Here is a 14543-nt window from a genome sequence, read left to right as displayed (position 1 = left end):
AAACAGATTTAGGCAGCAGAGGATTTAAATTCAATTAAATTGAGTTAATTATTTAAACTTAATTGATTTAATTTTTTAATTTCATTTTTTTGTGATGTTGCAAAGTGTTTCCTGAAAGTTTGTCTAAAGTGAGAAAACATGAACGTTCTAAAACAAGAAGCCTCTTCAGTAAATTTACAATTCAAGTTTAATTATTTTAGTTAAATTCCTAAATTTGTTCAGATTTTAGATTTCAGAATATCTGTAAATTTAACAACATCAAGTGTTTTGTTGTTGTGTGACATTTAGTTTCAGAACTCAGGATAAAAAATGAAAGTATTTCTTATCTGTTTTTGGCACCAACAGCCTTCCGTACATCTGCCGTCACACTGCTTGTATTTCACAATAAAAGCCTGATGTTGTCCAGATGACTGTTAAAACTAATGGCTATGAGAAGAATATGGCCAACTGTGATGTCATCACGGTAACCGGTGTTGCAACGGTAACAGGGCTCCGACTCCTGTGTCCTCTGCTGAATGTATTAACGAGAACATTCACTGCAAAATATGAAAACCTGGGTGAAGACCAACCTGAGGGCTGAGGACTAACCTGAGGGTATGGGGCCTAACCTGAGGGGTGAGGACCAATCTGAGGGTAAGGGACCAATCTGAGGGTATGGAACCAACCTGAGGGTAGGGGACTAACCGGAGGGTAGGGGACAAACCTGAGGGTAGGGGACCAACCTGAGGGTAGGGGACCAACCTGAGGTAGGGACCAACCTGAGGGTAGGGGACCAACCTGAGGGTAGGGGACTAACCTGAGGGTAGGGGACCAACCTGAGGGTAGGGACAAACCTGAGGGTAGGGGAACCTGAGGGTAGGGGACCAACCTGAGGGTAGGGCCAACCTGAGGGTAGGGGACAACCTGAGGGTAGGGGACTAACCTGAGGGTAGGGGACCAACCTGAGGGTAGGGGACCAACCTGAGGGTATGGGGCCTAACCTGAGGGTAGGGGACCAACCTGAGGGTAGGGGACCAACCTGAGGGTAGGGGACAACCTGAGGGTAGGGGACCAACCTGAGGGTAGGGGACCAACCTGAGGTAGGGGACAACCTGAGGGTAGGGGACAAACCTGAGGGTAGGGGACCAACCTGAGGGTAGGGGACCAACCTGAGGGTATGGGGCCTAACCTGAGGGTAGGGGACAAACCTGAGGGTAGGGGACTAACCTAAGGGTAGGGGACCAACCTGAGGGTAGGGGACTAACCTAAGGGGCGGGAACCTCTCAGGGTTGCCATGACGACAAACATCAAACACATGAGGCGTTTATTGATCCACAGATGGATGTAAAAAACCACAAACAGCAATAAAGTACTGAAGGTGGATGAAGAGTTCAGGTGTAAAATAAAACACACCTGGACTGATGGTTGCTGGTTACTACGGCAACGCTTCTGTAACTATGTGTTCCTGTAAACATTAAGATGTTTAAATATAGTTTATAGTAAAATAAAAAGCTTCAATCCTTTAATCCAAATTTCTTCACTAAACAGTTTAAAACCAAACCGATCATAAATTAATAATCATTTCATCACTGATCAATAATTCTCCTCTCCTTCAGGTAAAACTGATGAAAACATGAAGCATTTGCAGATCTCTAAAGTTTTATGTGGATGTTTGAAGAAGCGATCACATTGATTGATCGGCTGATTGTTTGTGATCGTTGAAAAATAAAAAGACGCAAATGCTCAATAATCAATATTAAGTTAATCAATAGGATATTATAGGGAATATCAGTGAGAATAAAAACATGTACTGAAATAATTCAATAAAGATGAAATATTCTGTGAGCTGTTTCCACTGTTTCCTTTCACAATAAGAGTCTGCTGAAGGTTGTTGATCTGAGCGGTGCTTGGACTGTGAGCAGCATCAGACGTGTGCATCACGCCTGTTTACTGCCGTTCACAAGAAACAGATAAAAAAAATCATCAAACATGACAAAAATGCTTTAAAATACTCAGACATACACATAATTGACATATAATGAGCCTGTAAATGCTAACAGCATGTTAGCAGGAAAACAAGCAGATATGATTTATTCAGATACAAACACCAGCAGGGTGAATAAGAAGTGTGGGTCGTCTATAAAGAAACAGAAAAAGTGTACATTTTCATGAAAATAAAGAAATCAAACTGAGCTGCTGCCTCCTTGTCAATATTCGCCTCCTCTTCTAAGATGAGCTGGAAGTTTGAGTCCTCATCTCTGCCTTTGTGCTGTTAGATAGTTCCAGACGAGTTCCAGATCCTTCAGAGGCGTTCTACCAGCAGCCTGACAGGAAGAACTCCAACAGCTGCTGAATGTTCCTGTGGTTCCCTGAAGGCTACAGGAGGAGTCCTATGAGGACCACAAGTCCACCTGATGGTGGTTCAAACAAAGACACCGACTATGGACTTCTACTGGACCACATGGAGGCCTTCAGACCGGACCAACAAGTTCACCGACTCCCCGACTGGTGGGTCTGAGGACCCAAACCTCGGCCCGGCCGGCAGCCAGTCTGTGTGTTTGTGGATGCATTTTATTTTTATTTTATTTAAAAAAGCTTTGTGGATGCATGTGAATGTGTCTGAGTTCAAACAGCAGCTTTTGACTCAGTAAAAACCAAGAGCTCCTTTATACTTCCACTAAAACTGATAAAAATAAGTTTGCCAGGGCTCTGACTGAAAAGGTCATTAAAAAGGTTGACAATCCGATTTTTTGAACATGTGGTAAAAACAGGCCATATGATGAAATAATGTAAAGTAGGCCGTGAAAAACACTAGAGCAGTTTTATTTGAAGAAAAAAATCATCATGAATTTTGTCCAAAAAAACACAGTATAGTTGTGGAATAAAAATGACATTTTTTTCAACATGTCATAAAAAGAGGCCATATGATGAAATAATATTAAAAAATGCTATATATACTATAATGTAAGGTAGGCCGTGAAAAAGGTCCAAAATTTGACCAAAAACGCCATAGTTTTCCAGCGGTTCTCAAATGGGGTCTGAGTACCCTGGGGGTATTGAAGGTATGCCAGGAGGTATGTGAGATTTAAAAAAACATTAAAAACCAGCAACAATTCTATAATCTTTTATCAAATATATTTATTCAATAATATTTCACCAAAATACAAATGAAAGCTCATAAACTGAATTTCATATCCAGTAGGCCGTTCCTTTTTCTTACCTGAACAGTTTTGGAAGAGTTTAGACAAAGTTTATTTTTAAAATTCTGTTGAACCACGGTTCAAAAGCCCCTGCAGTCATGGTCCATGACTCCACTCAGTGTGTGTGGCCCCCAAAGTGGTTTCTTCCTCACTTTGGATTTCGGTGCCGCGCCATGTCTCCTCTATACCTCCTTACTGACAGATCGTGTATTGGGTGTGTGTATGTCAGTATGTTTGTGTGTGTGGTCTGTATGTCTGTTTGTGTATGTCTACGTATGTGTGTGAATGTATATGTGATTGTGTATCTGTGTGTAATATTTGTTGGGGTGGAAGGTCTCGGGTTTTTTCACAGTGTTTTGTATGTGTTGTTTTGTTTTTATCCTCTGTGAGGCACTTTGTGTTACTCTACTGTATGAAAAAGTGCCCATATAAATAAAGTTGATTTGATTTGATTTGAAAAGCAATGTCTGATTTTCACTGGTTAATTTTCATAGAATTTTGTTGTTGTTTTTTTTAAACTTTTGTCAGATTCAAACTATTTTGTGACCACTGTGTGGTTTTCTTTCATTAACAGAGGGTTAGGGTTATTGAACAGAGGGCTTAATTAAACAGAGGGCTACCAATGATTTGTCCACGTGTAAGAGAACACTTTATGTTTATGATTATTTCTGTGTAGAAATCTGTATTTACAGTTGAATCAATTATTTGTTTTTCAACAAGCTTTTAGCTGAAGAAAGACCACTACGAATTACATTTTTTACATTGATATAAACTTTAATCTGTCAGAAACTGATGACGTAGTGCTGTGTTTTATGTCTGTCTTTGTCAGCCAGAAATGCTTTTCTTGGGTTGGGGGTACTTGAATGAAAAAACAGAACACAGAGGGTACTCACTGGAACAAGGTTGAGAATCTGATTTTTTTTCAGCATGTCATAAAAACATGTCAGATGATGAAATAATGTAAAGTAGGCCATGAAAAACACTACAGAGCAGTTCTCTTTGAAAAAAATCATCATGAATTTTGGGGGTACGTCACTGAAAAAAAGGTTGACAATCAATGTATTAAACTAGGACGTTTTAATGAAATTTTGGACAACATGATAAACTATGATTTGTCATATTTTGGACAACATACTAAACAGACATGTTCAGGTGTTCTTTATGTGAAAACTCAGAGATTTCAGGATCAGAAGGTGGTTTTCAACTTTCTCTTTAACTTTCTGCTTCAACTTTAAACTAAATTTCCTTCACTAAGCCAGCCCTCTGGACTTCCCAGTAAGCTGTGTTCCTATTGGCTGTCCAGGTGGCTGCTTGGTGTTATCAGAACACCTGAGCAGCTCAGTGTCTTCCTGCTTTATTGTCTGCAGTCAAAGGCTGATCCCAAACCGCCCCCTACACACTCCCCTCCACTACCGAGTGTCCACTCCAAAGAAGTCAACACTCAACAGCTGTGGAGGGCACCTATTATTGAAGGGGAGGGTATAAATATGATCGTCAGGAATGGGAGCGCCCTGTCGCCTCACGGAAAACGGAAGACGTTCATCGCCATGGTAACACAAGACGCCTACTGTCATGGCTGTAGCGCTGTGGCACAGGTTGCAACTAACAAGGATCGCTGCTGCTTCCAGAAGACGAAAGCATCCCACTTTTTTCACTTGCATTTTTTCCAATCCTATTATCTGGCATTTCAAATCCAACAAATGAATGAATGAATAAATGAATTCTGTCAGGTGTGTTCAAATTTTAAGGTGTCAGGGGGTGCACAATTAAATCAAACGTCAGCAGAGAATTAGATTTGTTTCTTTAGTTTTATCTTTTTTTACCACTCTTTTTGTGATGTTCTGTCAGTGTGAAAAAGGCGTGGGAGAAATAAGGATGCATGTGGAACTCACATCGATATGTTGTTTCCTCCTCCATTGGATGTTGCACTTCCTGAAAAAGTTGTCCAGAGTGAGCATCGATGCAGACTCGCTATTTAAGGGCTGAACAGTCCACTCCCCTCCACACTACGCGGTTTGGGACGGCCCTTAATATGGAGAACCCTCCACGGGAACGCGCAAACGGAGGGGTAGTGTGTAGGGGTAGTGTGTAGGGGGCGGTTTGGGATTCAGCCAAACATTTCCTCTCCTTCTCTTCACTGAACCTGGTTTTCCTCCGTTGCTTTAGTTTGTTCTTTAGGCGTTGGCTTGCAGCTTCCAGCAGTAAAATCCTCTTTAATGTGTTTCTTGGTGTGTTTTAGGGCTTTGTACTGGATAGTTGTCTTGGTAAATGTGCTTCTTTAGCCACAGTTAGCACATGGTGCTAATGTGTGCAGTGATTAGTGGGTTTGGTGCAGCTGAGTTGTGTCTTTATCTTGGCTGTAGTGAGTCTTTAGAGGTTTTTGGTTGTTTGTGAACCAACGTTGGTTGTCCAGAAGGTAAGAGTTCCTGTCCTGATTCTCTGTTTAAGAGCTTCTCTGGTAGGCTGCAGGAGACTTTAGCGTTTGGGTTGTGCTAGTTTGGTTTTTGTACGGTTTCATTTGGACGACTATCTTGAGGCCCCTCCATGTGGTTTAGTGAGGTTTTCTGGAACAGTTCTACAAAGCAACCTGCAGCAGAAGAGACTTTGAGAGTTTTTAGGAAGTTCTGGAGACCAGACTTTAGAGCAGCACAAACATTTGTCAGCAGTTTGAGCAGGAGAAGCTGAGCTTCAGAGTAGAAATGAGAAGGAAACCTTGTTGACCCATGTGGTGAGGTCCTGTACCAAGAGTTTGAGCAGGTTGTGAAGAGTCTGTAGTTCTTTGGTCTGAAAGCACCAGAAGAGTCGACTCATAAAGGAGAAAACAGGAGATATTGTTGGTTCTTCTGTCGCTCTGCAGTTTCCTTAGACTGAATATCAAGTTTCTATTTTAAATGATTTACTGTGTGAGCCCAAGAAGACTTCAATAAACTCCTCCATCCCCTGAACACAACACATTTTATTACCATGTTTTGATCTTTTTTTAAATATGTTTTTGAGCTTTAATCATAGTTTTAGCAGTTATTTTCTCTTTGCTTGTGTAGTTTTGTCATCTGTGTGAAAGGTTCCAAACAAATAAAGTTGAATTGATAAACTGAATAACTGACTAACTCATGATTGTGACAACAGAAGTATTTTATTGTGATTTAAGGGTTTGTTTCATTTTTAAGGTTGGAGTTAAAATCCTGACAGAAAAAAGATTAAAGAAATAAAATACATTTAAAAAAGCAGTTAAGCAAAGGAAAAAACATTTAAAACAATAAAACTTTTAAAAAATATATAAAAATAAAGCGTCTTGAGACAATCTGACCTGTAATTGGCATTCTATAAATAAAATGTAATTTAAATTGTATCCTGTAATGTTTGCTGATGAGCTCCAACTAAACCTGTCCAGGTAGAAGGCCACTTTGACAAACAGGAAGTGGAAGATTCCAAGCAGATTTATAGAAGGGGGAACTGGACTGTACTAAGTGTGGTCCAGTATAGGGGGGGGGTGTTTGTGGGTTTTAAGGCTGATAGTGATCATTAGTGAGACATTTGGAGCAGATATTCATTTACAGTAAATGAAAGTATTTAAAATCTTGGAGTTAAACTGAGAAGAACACAAACTCTAACAGAAAACTTTGTTGATACGTTTTTGTTTTGTTTACAGATGTTAAGTTAAAGGAGTTTTATTGGTGACGTATAACCGATCAAATCACAGCTGGATAAAGGTTCAGAGCCAAAGTAGCAGCATTTTAAATGGATTTATGACCGTAAATCAGTAAATCAGTCGGCCCACAATTACTACAATTCTACAATGTATGTCTCTTTCCTTTGACTTATTTGTACAATATATGATGTATATGATGGAGTTTGCTCATCCCAAAGACTAACTATGATGTTTTTAGAGCAACATGCTATACTATAGGCTTTTTAATTAACATATTACTGATCTTTTTTTGTTTTAGCTTTTATTGTTGTGTTTTTTTAACAGTTTTAAAATTACTATACTTTTACTTGAGCAATGAACTATTATTCTCTGTCATTTTAGACCACATATTAAACTCTGATGTTTTCTTCAATAACATACTATTTGACAATAAACTGCACTATGACATTTTTTGAACCACATATCATACATGACAATTTTAGACAACATCCTATCATTTTATGCTTTTTGAACCACATAATAATCTGTTGGGTTTTTTTTGCTGACATGCTCTACTATGAAGGCCATCCGATGTTATTCTGGAAAAGTAACTATACTGTGACATTTTCTGAACTACATCCTATACTATGGTGTTATACACAGAGTGCTTTGGTTACATGGTGATTTATAATCTAGATTTTTCTGTTTTCTGACAGGATTACCACAGACTGACCGTGAACACCGCTGAGGAGACGCTGCCTCAGATCTCCAGGCTGCTTGGTCATGGTCTTTCTGGTACCTCCTCTTCCTAGACGAGCTGAGAATCTAAACACTGATGGAATGACTCCAGGTCTAAACCTGCCCAGCCCTGTCACACTGATCAGGTTTAAAAGGACCACTGCAGAGCATCAGCAAAGCCCTCTCTCCTCAGAGCTCCTCCTTAACCCATAGTCTTTGGGAAACCTACATGGAGTAAAGAAAAAAGTAAAGATAAGTATATAAGTCTGTACACAACAACATATTTATAAATAAATCATGCTACTAAATTAAGGACAAAGAACAGAAGTAACCAATATTCTGGAGACCAAAGCTATTTAATTTGATCAGTATAACATTGTTTAGTAACATTTCAATTATGTGAGAGCAGTCCTAAAGAATTGGCTGAAATCCCAATCATAAAATAGGTTTGGAGGAAGAACATAGATGCTAATCTGGATATATACGAGTTAGGCTTTATAACTACTATTGGTAGTATTGGTGGTATTAATAGTAATGCGACTACTAGTACTAGTGGTAATACACCAACTACTGCTCCTGATACTGTCACTGCTACTACAACTTGTAATACTATTACACATGCTGATACTACGTCTACTACTCTAACAGTTATTTATACTACTGCTGCTGCTTGAACTTTTAGTATTACTATTACTGCTGCGTGTACTTTTAGTATTACTACTACTACTGCTTGTACAGCTGTACTACAGCGTTAGTGTTTTGCTAGTGGCTAACTAGTTAGCTCTCATAGACTGGAAGCTCTCAACAAGATTTAATAATGTAAAAAGTGAGACGGCAGACTTGTTTCTGTTTTCACTCCGTCTACATCAACAGAATGCTCTGAAACTTTACCTCACTAGCTTAGCCTCATAGCACGCAGCTCACAGGGGCGTGGCCTATCTACTGATTCATATCTATGTGATAAACCGTGACCTGCTGGTTGGGTTCTCTCTGTTCTCATGGTTCTTACATGTTGGTCTCCTGATGCTGCCTTACTTCAGCTGGTCTATGAGCAACAGAAAACACAGTTTGTACCCATTACCAGGGGTTCCAGTCTTCCCACTCATTATCTGTGCATTGTAAACTATTTTGCTTCTTTGGACGTGCTGGAGTTTCAGGTGCAGACATTTTTAAACACGCGGGAGCAGCAGCGTCTGTAACCAGGAAACCAGAGACAGGACCATAGGACCATAGGACCATAGGACCATAGGACCATAGGACCATACGACCATAGGACCATAGGACCACAGGACCATAGGACCACAGGACCATAGGACCATAGCACCATCGGACCATACGACCACAGGACCACAGGACCACAGGACCACAGGACCATAGGACCATCGGACCATAGGACCATAGGACCATAGGACCATAGGACCATCGGACCATAGGACCATAGGACCACAGGACCATACGACCATAGGACCACAGGACCACAGGACCACAGGACCACAGGACCATAGGACCATAGGACCATAGGACCACAGGACCATAGGACCACAGGACCATACGACCATAGGACCACAGGACCACAGGACCATAGGACCATAGGACCACAGGACCATACGACCATAGGACCATAGGACCACAGGACCATACGACCATAGGACCACAGGACCACAGGACCATCGGACCATCGGACCATCGGACCATAGGACTATACAACCATAGGACCATACGACCATAGGACTATACAACCATAGGACCATAGGACCGTACGACCATAGGACTATACAACCATAGGACCATAGGACCATAGGACTATACAACCATAGGACCATAGGACCATAGGACTATACAACCATAGGACCATAGGACCATACAACCATAGGACCATAGGACAATACGACCATAGGACCATAGGACCATAGGACCATAGGACTATACAACCATAGGACCATACGACCATAGGACCATAGGACCACAGGACCATACGACCATAGGATCACAGGACCACAGGACCATAGGACCATAGGACCACAGGACCATCGGACCATCGGACCATCGGACCATAGGACCATAGGAACATAGGACCATCGGACCATCGGACCATAGGACCGTACGACCATAGGACTATACAACCATAGGACCATACGACCATAGGACTATACAACCATAGGACCATAGGACCATACAACCATAGGACCATAGGACAATACGACCATAGGACCATAGGACCATAGGACAATGCGACCATAGGACCATACAACCATAGGACCATAGGACAATACGACCATAGGACTATACGACCATAGGACTATACAACCATAGGACCATCAGACCACAGGACCACAGGACCACAGGACCATCGGACCACAGGACCATAGGACCACAGGACCATACGACCATAGGACCATAGGACCATAGGACTATCGGACCATAGGACCATAGGACCACAGGACCATACGACCATAGGACCACAGGACCACAGGACCATAGGACCATAGGACCATAGGACCACAGGACCATACGACCATAGGACCACAGGACCACAGGACCATAGGACCATAGGACCACAGGACCATCGGACCACAGGACCATAGGACCACAGGACCATACGACCATAGGACCATAGGACCATAGGACTATCGGACCATAGGACCATAGGACCATAGGACCACAGGACCATAGGACCACAGGACCATACGACCATAGGACCACAGGACCACAGGACTATAGGACCATAGGACCACAGGACCATACGACCATAGGACCATAGGACCACAGGACCATACGACCATAGGACCACAGGACCACAGGACCATAGGACCATAGGACCATAGGACCATCGGACCATCGGACCATAGGACCGTAGGAACATAGGACCACCGGACCATCGGACCATAGGACCGTACGACCATAGGACTATACAACCATAGGACCATACGACCATAGGACTATACAACCATAGGACCATAGGACCATACAACCATAGGACCATAGGACAATACGACCATAGGACCACAGGACCATAGGACCATACAACCATAGGACCATAGGACAATACGACCATAGGACCATACAACCATAGGACCATAGGACAATACGACCATAGGACTATACGACCATAGGACTATACAACCATAGGACCATCAGACCACAGGACCACAGGACCACAGGACCACAGGACCATCGGACCACAGGACCACAGGACCACAGGACCATAGGACCATCGGACCACAGGACCACAGGACCACAGGACCACCGGACCACAGGACCACAGGACCACAGGACCATCGGACCACAGGACCACAGGACCACAGGACCACAGGACCATAGGACCGGGTACAGAAATCTGGACCTGGCATCAGGTCCTCACTACATAGGTCCTACGAAGTTTAAATTAGCTGTCTTTAATATTTCCTGTTTTATTTTTTTCATTATACAGTTTTGATGAGTGTGTGACAGACGTGTACGGGACATTTATGAAAATAGGATTATTATTGAATCAATACAGGACTCAACAATTAAATATCAAATAAAGGACGACTCTGTATTTTAAGGGACGGGTGGCAACCCTAACTCCGACAGCCATTCCATCTTAAAAGAATCGTATTTCTTTTTTACTTTGGCTTGATGAGGGGATGTTCCGCTGCTGTTCGTTTTGCCATTATTATAAAGGGTCAACATAAGCAGCACTTAGCATCATCAGTGTGTCTTCAGTCCACATCAGCCACACCGCTCTGCTAGCTAAAACGGTAGCTAGCCATAACGGACGCACATCAGGATGCCTGTCAATGATGTTGATTAGCTGTAAACACGTATATGAATCCATCATTGACTGGAGCAGCCACTCACTGACTCACACTGAAAAACAGCACAAAATGAATTTTTATGTGTTTATTCTATTTTCAATTTGGGTTGGATTTTTTATTGTGCGCAGCGCAGATTTTCCGTGCGCTGAGACCGTGTGGCAGCTTAGAGGGAAAAGTGTTGATCTGTATTGATCACCAATCACCTGTTTCTGATGATCAGTCACCAATCCTCCTCCTTCATTATTCCATTTACTTTGTGGAAAGCTCCAGTTCCACAGAGCATGATACTGCCACCTCCATGCTTGATGGTAGGTTTGGTGTTCTTATGGTTAAAGAAAAGTCCAAGACAGTCCTAAACCGGTCCTGAAAAGGTCTAAAACCAGGACCAAAATTAAACATAAACCGGTCCAAAAAAAAAAAAGTCAACCACCTTGGACTATATTTGAGTCAATTTGGTCAATTTTTGAGGTAATTTGGTTATTTTCAGCACCAATCAGGGTAGGTTTTAATGCTAGACATGTTTTTAGTCACTTTGAACAGTTGTTGAGTGAATTTATGTCCATGAGGCATCTCCACAGTTAGTTTAGGCCATTTTTGATTCAATTTGGGGAAATTTTTGCGTCACTTTAGGCAACTTTTGAGTTCAAGTCAATGGTTTTCTTCTTCAGATCTTTGCTGAGCTCCTCAGACGTTCCCCTTGTAGTGTTTGAGTCTAATGAGTGGATCTAATGGTTCTATTTAAACTGATCAGAGGAGTCAGCAGCTGTAGTCGACTGGAATCACTCAGGAGAAGTTTAGAGGCCATGAAACTAAGACAATCTGATGAAAACAACTTTCTACGTCATAAAAACTGACGATTCAAGTTTCTGTTTGTACACTTTTGACCCAGAAGACTTTGTCATATTTCCAGAAAACCTTTAATAAATCTATGAAAGAACCAAAAATACAGGGTTGTTTTAGTGACAAAGATTCATGTTTCAGTGGTTCCATCATAAATCCAGAGTTCTAGGAGTCATTGGAGAATAAAGACTGATGATAAACATGGACTTTACTAGTAGAAACTACCTTTACTTCTCCTGTGGTGTTCACATCGTTTTAACTATTTTTATGTTTATAATTTTGGACACATCTTCAGCCATTTTGTACAGACTGAGTAATTTTGGTCTTCTTTGTATTATTTTGTTTATTTGTTGAGTAATCAAGGACACGTATGAAACCATTTAAAACAATTCATTCAGCAATTGTGCACAAATAAGGTTTTTTTCTGATTTCCATCATTCTATTTGTGGACAAATGTGAAAACTGAGCAACTAAACACCCAGAAACTGCTGGTTGGAGTTGAGTTTTAGTTTAAAATACTGTTTTACAGCATCACAGTGCAGCACATATTAACACGTCATTCAACCTCATATGTGACGTCTTACTCATCAACATTGCTATCAGCTGTACAAGAATATAAAAAACATAATAAATTACAGTCTTAACAAGAACTCCTTTAAGAACTTTAGAGAACTTACATCTCATATAAATGTTCTTGGAGCTGTGTGATGCTGACCCACATCTACAGAGGCATCATTACTCTTACAGCCAGCTGTTATAAATACTTTCAGGACACATTACAAGGTTATTTCCTGTCATGATACCTTTACTTATACTTTTCAAAAGTGACTTCAAAAGTTCTTGTTAAATTTGGTTGGTATGGGCGTACAACTACAGTGGTGTGGTTTCTCTCCTGTTGTGTGTCTGCTGATGTTTTGTTAAGCTGTTACTGTGGCTGAAAGTTCTGCCACACGACTCACACCAGTATGGTCTCTCCCCGGTGTGAGTTCGTCTGTGAATGATCAGGGTATATTTCATAGTGAAAGCTTTCCCACACTGGTCACAGCTGTGAGGTTTCTCTCCTGTATGAAACCACTGATGGCTCCTCAGAGAGCTGGCGTGAGTGAAACCTTTCCCACACTCCTCACAGATGTGCAGTTTCTCTCCACTGTGGGTTTGTTTGTGTTTTGTTAAGTCACTCCTCTGACTGAATGTTTTCTCACACTGTTCACAGCTGAATGGTTTCTCCCCTGAGTGGATTCGCTGGTGAACTTTCGGGGTGCATTTCAGAGCAAAGCTTTTCCCACACTGGTCACAGCTGTGTGGTTTTTCTCCTGTATGGGTAAGTTTGTTTTTTAAGATGAGTGGAGGTAGTGAAAGCCTTCCCACACTGCTCACAGCTGTAGGGTTTCTCTCCACTGTGGATTCTCAGATGATCCTTAAATGGACTTAAGGTGGCAAACATTTTCTCACAGTGATCACAGCTATATGGTTTCTCTCTGGTGTGAGTCCGCTAGTGGTTTCTCATATGGTTTGCTTCCGTAAACATTTTACCACAGTGACCACAGCTGTACGGTTTCTCCCCCGTGTGGATTCAGCGATGGTTCTTCAGGTAAGTCGATGACATAAACCCAGCTCCGCAGATGTCACAGCTGTGTGGTCTCTCCCCGCTGTGAACACACCAATGGTTCCTCAGATAGCGCCACGCAGTAAAAGCTTTCCCACAGAGGTCGCAGCTGAATGGTCTCTCTCCAGTGTGAATCCTCTCATGTTTCCTCAGATCCGTTGGTCTGACGAAGGCTTTATCACAGAACTGACAGCAGTGACGTCTGGTTCTCTGCTGACCTCCATGTTCCTGTAGGAACACAGATGGTTAGAACCTGGATTCATCATCAAACAGCTCACTGTGTGAGGAGCAACATGAACACACCGAGTTCTAACAGTGTGGGCTTCTAGCATACATAACCTAGCTGTGGGAATGAGGACTAGCAGGTACGCTATAAAAACTTTCTCTGGATGATAAAGGTCTATATATCTATCTATGATGTCACCACACAAAGGTGTCAGGAACCCAAATATTTACACAATTAATGCAGGACAGTGGTGAAGAAGATGAAGAGGGCAAAGGCAGAGCAGAGGACCAAATGGTGGAAGCTGAAAAAGGAAGAGTGTTGTATGACTTTCAGGAAAGAGTTGAGGCAGGCTTTGGATGGTCAGGAGGTGCTTCCAGATGACTGGACAACTACAGCAAATGTGATCAGGGAGTACTTGGTGTGTCATCTGGAAGGAAAGGAGATAAGGAGACTTGGTGGTGGAATGAGGAGGTGCAGGAGTGGATCCAGAGAAAGAGGTTAGCTAAGAAGAAGTGGGACACTGAAAGGA

The 14543-nt window shown here is 41.9% G+C and overlaps 2 long non-coding RNA genes and 1 pseudogene across 5 annotated transcripts; 1 reads left to right on the top strand and 2 right to left on the bottom strand.

The window, feature by feature from the left end:
* Window positions 1-444: 444 nt before the first annotated feature.
* On the bottom strand, window positions 445-1231 carry LOC127532565 (uncharacterized). 3 transcript variants are annotated; one of them, XR_007940037.1, is made up of 4 exons: window positions 1111-1231; window positions 904-1018; window positions 778-796; window positions 445-569 (listed from the first exon to the last, which is right to left on the bottom strand). It is a non-coding gene; the product is annotated as an uncharacterized LOC127532565 (long non-coding RNA). The 3 variants fall into 3 exon arrangements; XR_007940039.1 differs by having other exon boundaries at window positions 1130-1225; XR_007940038.1 differs by having other exon boundaries at window positions 1092-1202.
* Window positions 462-1505, top strand: LOC127532567 (uncharacterized). 2 transcript variants are annotated; one of them, XR_007940052.1, is made up of 2 exons: window positions 462-746; window positions 1116-1505. It is a non-coding gene; the product is annotated as an uncharacterized LOC127532567 (long non-coding RNA). The 2 variants fall into 2 exon arrangements; XR_007940053.1 differs by lacking the exon at window positions 462-746 and adding an exon at window positions 1035-1079.
* Window positions 1506-12507: 11002 nt separating this feature from the next.
* On the bottom strand, window positions 12508-14031 carry LOC110965434 (zinc finger protein 239-like; annotated as a pseudogene).
* Window positions 14032-14543: the final 512 nt, after the last annotated feature.

Source organism: Acanthochromis polyacanthus, chromosome 24 (assembly GCF_021347895.1).
Source record: "Acanthochromis polyacanthus isolate Apoly-LR-REF ecotype Palm Island chromosome 24, KAUST_Apoly_ChrSc, whole genome shotgun sequence".
NCBI classification, from domain to species: Eukaryota; Metazoa; Chordata; class Actinopteri; family Pomacentridae; genus Acanthochromis; species Acanthochromis polyacanthus.
The sequence above is the reverse complement of the archived record's forward strand: the minus strand, read 5'-3'. Positions and strand labels throughout refer to the sequence as shown.